This window comes from Myotis brandtii, unplaced genomic scaffold, assembly GCF_000412655.1.
Source record: "Myotis brandtii unplaced genomic scaffold, ASM41265v1 scaffold114, whole genome shotgun sequence".
Classification (NCBI taxonomy): domain Eukaryota; kingdom Metazoa; phylum Chordata; class Mammalia; order Chiroptera; family Vespertilionidae; genus Myotis; species Myotis brandtii.
In genome coordinates, this window is record NW_005353927.1 from 360,871 (window position 1) to 369,355 (window position 8,485).

Here is an 8,485-nt window from a genome sequence, read left to right on the forward strand (position 1 = left end):
CGCGCCCGGAGGAGGGAGAGCGGGACTTGGGGGAGGAGCCGCTCTCTGCCCCCCTCCTCCCGCTTGGCCCCAGAAAGAAAGAATCTAAACCTCCCCAGGCCCGATTTCACCCTCCGAGAGAAAGGGCGACCACCACGGGTGGTTTCCGCCATGGCCCCATCCTCGCCGATCCTGGCCCAGGCTGGTTGCCTTGGTAACGCCTCCCAGCCTAGAACACAAACAGCTTCTCCTCTCCTCCACTTTGGTGGTTAGGGGGCCCCCCCGAACCTCCCCTGTCCCTACACCAGGAGGAGGTTGCTAAGGTAATCTAAGTCCCTGGTGGTCCTTCCGCCCCGACCCGCATCGGTTACTATGGCAACCTCAACTAGCACTCCCTCAGCCCCGAGGACACTGATGACTGAGGGAAACACCTCTTTCGCAACCCACCCTCCTAACCACCCAGTGGGCATTACCATGGTAACCATCTCCCCTCCTTTCCCATGGTGGGAGGTCCATGGACCAAACCAACCAGGTATTTTTATTTAGAGGAGAAGATGCTCTGCTGAGGCGTAGTTGCTATGGTTACAGGGCCTGACCCTCCCCAGGGAGGCAAGACAGGCAAGGCTAAGCCCTGGTTACTATGGTAACAGAGGCAGTCTCCCTTCCAGTGACCCTAGGAACCAGACCCACGAAGGTAGGAGACGTTTTTTTAGGATTGTCTCAGGATGGAGTGTGTCTAGGGAAGTGGGTGTCATAGTCACAGCTTCTATCACTTCCAACCCTACCTTTCTGGACACAGTCATGAGATAGGGATGGTTATAGGTTGCTATGGTAACTGACATCCTTCCCACCCATTCCTGAGATGCTCCAGGTAGTGTCTGAACTTAGAGGACTTCAAGAAAAATGATTTATAGGTAAGATGAAGTTGTGCTGTACTGTGCAAAATTGGCTGATTTGGTATTTTCTGGTTCTCCTTCCCTCAGCAGCGCAGCTGAGCAGGGCTGAGACCGCCCCCCTGAAACTCCCCCAGCCTGCAACGTAGGAGGTAAGAAGTCTCTCAGTATCACCAGTACTCATGTGCACACTGCCCTTTCCTCGTCCCCAAAGGCTTTCCCACATATCCTCTTTACCCATTGCATTCCCATTCTACAGATGCAGCAACTGAGGCTCAGGCCAGATCAGAGCTCAGACCAGGTGAGCCCAGGCCTGAAGTGATCCACTTATACTGTTTTGTGGGGGATGGAGAGACAAAGTCTCATCTTGTCTTCTCCATCCCTGGCTCCTTTTTCTATAGCAAGCCTCTGTTTTTCTCTGCCACACCCCTGCTGGTTTCTTTCCCCTTTGGGATATTGTTTTCCTACCTCTGGAGGGCCTGCTCAGTGACTGTCCAGTTCATCTCCTGTCCCTGGAACTCATGGTCTGGCACAGAGGACACTCAATAAGTAGCTTTGTTGCGTTAGTGAGTTGCATGCATTAATGTGCCATATTTGAAAGCACTGGTCAGGTTAGAGCCAGGGAAGGCTCATGGAAGGTAGGCCCAAGAGAGACAGAATTGATTGCATTAAAGCACAACTCTGGAGCCAGCTTCCTTTTTCAAAAATACATATTTTTATTATTGATTTCAGAGAGGAAGGGGGAGGGAGAGAGAGGTAGAAACATCAATGATGAGAGATAATCATGGATCGGTTGCCTCCTGCACACCCCACACTGGGGATCGAGCCTGAAACCTGGGCATGTGCCCTGACTGGGAATCGAACCGTGCCCTCTTGGCACATAGGTCAACGCTCAATCACTGAGCCACTCAGGCCCGGCTGGAGCCAGCTTCCTTTTTCAAAAATACATATTTTTATTATGTATTTCAGAGAGAAAGGGGGAGGGAGAGAGAGGTAGAAACATCAATGATGAGAGATAATCATGGATCGGTTGCCTCCTGCACACCCCACACTGGGGATCGAGCCTGAAACCTGGGCATGTGCCCTGACTGGGAATCGAACCGTGCCCTCTTGGCACATAGGTCAACGCTCAATCACTGAGCCACTCAGGCCCGGCTGGAGCCAGCTTCCTTTTTCAAAAATACATATTTTTATTATGTATTTCAGAGAGAAAGGGGGAGGGAGAGAGAGGTAGAAACATCAATGATGAGAGATAATCATGGATCGGTTGCCTCCTGCACACCCCACACTGGGGATCGAGCCTGAAACCTGGGCATGTGCCCTGACTGGGAATCGAACCGTGCCCTCTTGGCACATAGGTCAACGCTCAATCACTGAGCCACTCAGGCCCGGCTGGAGCCAGCTTCCTTTTTCAAAAATACATATTTTTATTATGTATTTCAGAGAGAAAGGGGGAGGGAGAGAGAGGTAGAAACATCAATGATGAGAGATAATCATGGATCGGTTGCCTCCTGCACACCCCACACTGGGGATCGAGCCTGAAACCTGGGCATGTGCCCTGACTGGGAATCGAACCGTGCCCTCTTGGCACATAGGTCAACGCTCAATCACTGAGCCACTCAGGCCCGGCTGGAGCCAGCTTCCTTTTTCAAAAATACATATTTTTATTATGTATTTCAGAGAGAAAGGGGGAGGGAGAGAGAGGTAGAAACATCAATGATGAGAGATAATCATGGATCGGTTGCCTCCTGCACACCCCACACTGGGGATCGAGCCTGAAACCTGGGCATGTGCCCTGACTGGGAATCGAACCGTGCCCTCTTGGCACATAGGTCAACGCTCAATCACTGAGCCACTCAGGCCCGGCTGGAGCCAGCTTCCTTTTTCAAAAATACATATTTTTATTATGTATTTCAGAGAGAAAGGGGGAGGGAGAGAGAGGTAGAAACATCAATGATGAGAGATAATCATGGATCGGTTGCCTCCTGCACACCCCACACTGGGGATCGAGCCTGAAACCTGGGCATGTGCCCTGACTGGGAATCGAACCGTGCCCTCTTGGCACATAGGTCAACGCTCAATCACTGAGCCACTCAGGCCCGGCTGGAGCCAGCTTCCTTTTTCAAAAATACATATTTTTATTATGTATTTCAGAGAGAAAGGGGGAGGGAGAGAGAGGTAGAAACATCAATGATGAGAGATAATCATGGATCGGTTGCCTCCTGCACACCCCACACTGGGGATCGAGCCTGAAACCTGGGCATGTGCCCTGACTGGGAATCGAACCGTGCCCTCTTGGCACATAGGTCAACGCTCAATCACTGAGCCACTCAGGCCCGGCTGGAGCCAGCTTCCTTTTTCAAAAATACATATTTTTATTATGTATTTCAGAGAGAAAGGGGGAGGGAGAGAGAGGTAGAAACATCAATGATGAGAGATAATCATGGATCGGTTGCCTCCTGCACACCCCACACTGGGGATCGAGCCTGAAACCTGGGCATGTGCCCTGACTGGGAATCGAACCGTGCCCTCTTGGCACATAGGTCAACGCTCAATCACTGAGCCACTCAGGCCCGGCTGGAGCCAGCTTCCTTTTTCAAAAATACATATTTTTATTATGTATTTCAGAGAGAAAGGGGGAGGGAGAGAGAGGTAGAAACATCAATGATGAGAGATAATCATGGATCGGTTGCCTCCTGCACACCCCACACTGGGGATCGAGCCTGAAACCTGGGCATGTGCCCTGACTGGGAATCGAACCGTGACCTCTTGGCACATAGGTCGACGCTCAATCACTGAGCCACTCAGGCCCAGCTGGAGCCAGCTTCCTGGGTCAAATCCTGGGTCCATCACTTTCCAGCTGTGTGACCTTGAGCAAGTGACTTCACCTCTCTGTGCCTCAGTTTCTTCATCTTTAAATGTGATCATAACTTGAAGATTAAACCAGTTAATATGTGTAAAGTACTTAGAACAGGGGCTGGCACATCAGGAGCATCTAGAACAGCGGTTCTCAACCTATGGGTAGTGACCCTTTGGGGGTTGAACGACCCTTTCACAGGGGTCGCCTAAGACCATCGGAAAACACATATATAATTATATATTGTTTTTGTGATTAATCACTATGCTTTAATTATGTTCAATTTGTAACAATGAAATTGGGGGTCACCACAACACAAGGAACTGTATTAAAGGGTCGCGGCATTAGGAAGGTTGAGAACCACTGATCTAGAACATTCAGACCTGCAAAAGTCATAATTTCACCCACCTTGCCTCCATGAAAGGGTTTTGAACCCTTACAGTTAAAGAAGCCAAGACTTGATCTTATGAAGGTACCAGAGGATTCCTTTCTCCTTCCTCGTTGGTCCCCTCACCCAGTAGGTGGTACCGCCTCATCAAGCCATCATACCCTCTGGTCTCTGAGGACCCAGTTTCTATCCTCTGTCCTACCTGGGTACCTCCTGGCTCAGAAGCAGCCAGACAACATGGATGGTGGAGAACTGAGTTTTGGTCCCTGCATCCTTTAAGTCTCTGAGCCACAGATTCCCTATCTGAGCAGTTGGAGTCACTTGATCATTCCACCCCTATTTATTGAGCATTTGCTATGTGCCAGACACTGAGCTGTGCTCTGGGCATACAGCAGGGAACAAAACAGACAAAATAATCGAAAAGATAAGTAAAAATCCATGTAATAACTACCAGGGGAGAAAAATTACTCAGGGATGGGGCAGAGAAAGTATGTGGGTAACAGGGAGATGCATTTTTTTAATTTTAATTTTTTTTGGGGGTGGGGGGTGGGGGGATGCATTTTTAAGCAGGTTAGCCAAAGGAAGGGCTCACTGGACAGGTGACATTTGAGCAAAGACCTGAAGGCCATGGGGTGGAGTCAGGTGGACACCTGGGGGAGGCGGGGAGCATCCGGCAGAGGGAACAGCCAGTGCTGCGGCAGGACTGGCCCCGGTTTATTTGGAGAATGGCCTTTGGTGGCCGGTGTGGCTGGAGCTGAGGGAGCGAGTGGAAGAGGACAGGTGATTAGCCTCAGGGGCCACAGTGAAGGCTCTCCTTCGAGTGATTTTAAGCCACAAAAGGGTTTGAACAGACGCAGGACAGGATCTAATTCAGGCTCCGGAAGGATCTCTCTGGTCTCTGAGTGACGAACAGACTGGAAGGGACAAGGGTGGAGTGAGGATGTTCTCGCTAGAACAGCGGTTCTCAACCTGTGGGTCGCGACCCCTTTGGGGGTCGAACGACCCTTTCACAGGGGTCACCTAAGACCATCAGAAAACACATATATAATTACATATTGTTTTTGTGATTAATCACTATGCTTTAATTATGTTCAATTTGTCACAATGAAAATACATCCTGCATATCAGATATTTACATGACGATTCATAACAGTAGCAAAATTACAGTTACGAAGTAGCAACGAAAATAATTTTATGGTTGGGGGTCCCCACAACATGAGGAACTGTATTCAAGGGTCGCGGCATTAGGAAGGTTGAGAACCACTGCTCTAGAAGGTTCTAAAAGCATCGCCTGTGCTTCCGTGTAGCTAAGCTCCAAGACTCTAAGATGTTTAAGACTCTGAAGATTCTGTGTTCCAAAGTTCCCTTCCGCCCACAACAATGAGTTCCATGAGGTCATGGGTGTTGCATGTCTGTGTGTTGTGTGTCCACTGCTGTGTCCCCATTACCTAGAGCAGTGGTCGGCAAACCACGGCTCTTTGGCCCCTTCAGTGTGGCTCTTCCACAAAATACCGACTTCTGCGCATGGGCCACGAAGTTTCTTTTTTTTATATAGGCCACGAAGTTTCAACCGCACTATACGTGCGTGCCCACACATGGTATTTTGTGGAAGAGCCACACTGAAGGGGCCAAAGCCGCATGTGGCTCGAGAGCCGTGGTTTGCCAACCACAGACCTAGAGCACTGCCTGGCATGTTGTAGGAGTTCCACAAGTAGCTATTGAAGGACTGAAGGAAGGAGGGATCCACCTCAGGTCCAGAGGCAAGGCCAAGATTCTAAAGGTGAAGAAGTCACTCTTAAAGTGCAACTCAGTTGGGTCAGAAAAGGGCAAGCAGATCTGGGATGGGTGGAGAAGGGTGGGAGGACATTCCTGGTGGGAGAGACGGGAAGACCAGCGCAGGGCCCCAGGCGCAGGGCCACCTGCAGAGTTTGGCTCCAGGGACCCGAAGGCGCTTTACAGACACAGAAACCCTGACCCTGGCCATCATTTCTTCCCCACGTGCATTTCCAGTGCCCGGCTGTGTGCTAGGAACACACAGTGGTAATGGAGACAGCCCTGGCTCTACCCTCCTGGGTCCAACGGGGCCGACAGACTCATCCCCAGACAGTGCCGAACCAGAACGGGCAGGGCTGGGATGGGGGAGCCCAGAGGGGACTTCTGAGACAGGCTGGGGTTCCGGGAAGGCTTCCTGGAGGAGGGGCCATTTGAGCTGTGCCTTGAAGCTTAAGTTGGAGTTCTCCAGCAGAAAAAGGCACAGGGAAAGGGGTGTTTGAGAGGAGACTGTCCGAGGCAGCAGGAACAGAATATGAAAAGGCTTAGAAATAAGACCTCTTTGAAGAAAAGCCCGAGGTGGCTTAGGCATAGAGTTTGAGGAGGCCTGGTCAGAGATGGCGCTGGAATGGGGGGCGGGCGGGCCAGGGCCAGGTCACACAAGGCCTGGTGGGATGTGGTAAGAAACTTAAACTTTCCCCCTAGGACACTGAGGAGCCTCTGAGCAGGGAGGGGGAGGTCATATTTGCGCTTTTAGAAGACCTCTCTGGGTGGACCCCAGTTGAGGGGGCAATTGTGGGAATGGGGAAGGGTCAGAAGTGTTTAGGAGCCAGGAAGGTTAGCCGATTAGCTGGATCGCTGATGTCTCCCTCCCTGGGAGGAGAAGGAAGCTATAAAAATCCACGGGGACTTTTTTTTTAAGTATCTACTGAGAACCCAGAGCGTTAGTTACACCTCCTGTGCTGGAGACCAGCCAAAACTTCAAGTTATACTGGGGACAGGGAGACAGCGCCACCTGGGGGTTGCTTAGGAGTCTGGCCAATGAACTGGGGAGTCCTAAGACTGGCAGCCTCTTTCAACGCAGCCCATTCCATTCAAAACAAAAACATTTTTATTGTGATAAAACACACATAAAACTCATCATCTTAACAATTTGTAAGCGTATGGCTCGGTAGTATTAAGTATATTCGCATTTTAGGCACACAATCTCCAGAACGATTTCATCTTGCAAAACTGCAACTGTAAACCCATTAAACAACTCTCTGTTTCCCCCTCCTGCCAGCCCCTGGCAGCCACCATTCTACTTCCCATTTCTATTTAAAAAACTAGTGGCCAACATACAAATTGGGATAATTCTGATTTAAGAAAACATTTCTAACTTTTCTCGTAAAACTAAAACGAGCTGGCTGACCATCCGGAAAGAGATGACCTGTTGGCAGGATTTGAGGAAGTGAGAAGGGGCAGCAGGGAGGGACTTGAGGGCCCGGGCTGAGGCATCGGTCTCACCCTGGAGCCAGGGGTGGGGTATGGAAGGGACAGGAGAGAGATCAGGGGTGGCTTCCTGGGGGAAGGAATGGGAGAGCAGAAAGTACAAGCTGGGCTTGGGGGTGGGGTCTGGGGTGTTTATAACTGAACCCAAATATGAATGAGAAGTTAACAATGAATAGAAGGGTGGGATCGAACAAGGAAGAAGGGAGAGTGACTCATTTGATAAAAACTCAGTCCTAATGGGCACCTGGGTCTGTGCTGACTGGCCTTGGGGACCCAGCAGTGACCAAGACAGGCTCCCCCTGCGTCTCACAAGTGGGAGGACAGGATGGGTTCATACACAGCAATGACTTGGAATGGTGGGGCTGGGGGGCGGGGGGAGCCTGGCAGGATTTGAGGAAGTGAGAAGGGGCAGCGGGGGAGGGACCTGAGGGCCCGGGCTGAGGCATCGGTCTCACCCTGGAGCCAGGGGTGGGGTATGGAAGGGACAGGAGAGAGATCAGGGGTGGCTTCCTGGGGGAAGGAATGGGAGAGCAGAAAGTACAAGCTGGGCTTGGGGGTGGGGTCTGGGGTGTTTATAACTGAACCCAAAATATGAATAGAAGTTAACAATGAATAGAAGGGTGGGATCGAACAAGGAAGAAGGGAGAGTGACTCATTTGATAAAAACTCAGTCCTAATGGGCACCTGGGTCTGTGCTGAGTGGCCTTGGGGACCCAGCAGTGACCAGGACAGGCTCCCCCTGCGTCTCACACGTGGGAGGACAGGATGGGTTCTTATACAGCAGTGACTTAGAATGGTGGGGATGGGGGGAGGCGCTGAAGGAGTGCAGAGCTGAGTGCAAGACCCAGTCTGGGAGATCAGGGAGGGCTTCCTGGAGGAGGGGAGGTCAGAGCTGAAACCAAATAAGAAAAAGGCTGGGAGGAAGGGCAAGGCTCGGGTTGGAGGGGTTGCTGACAACCAGCTCTAGCCTCCCCTTTCGTTCCCACCTCCCCAGGATGTCGCGGAGGCCCAGCTAGGGCCTGACTTCAGCCCCATGCGGCTCACCCGCTGCCAGGCTGCCCTGGCAGCCGCCATTACCGTCAACCTCCTGGTCCTCTTCTATGTCTC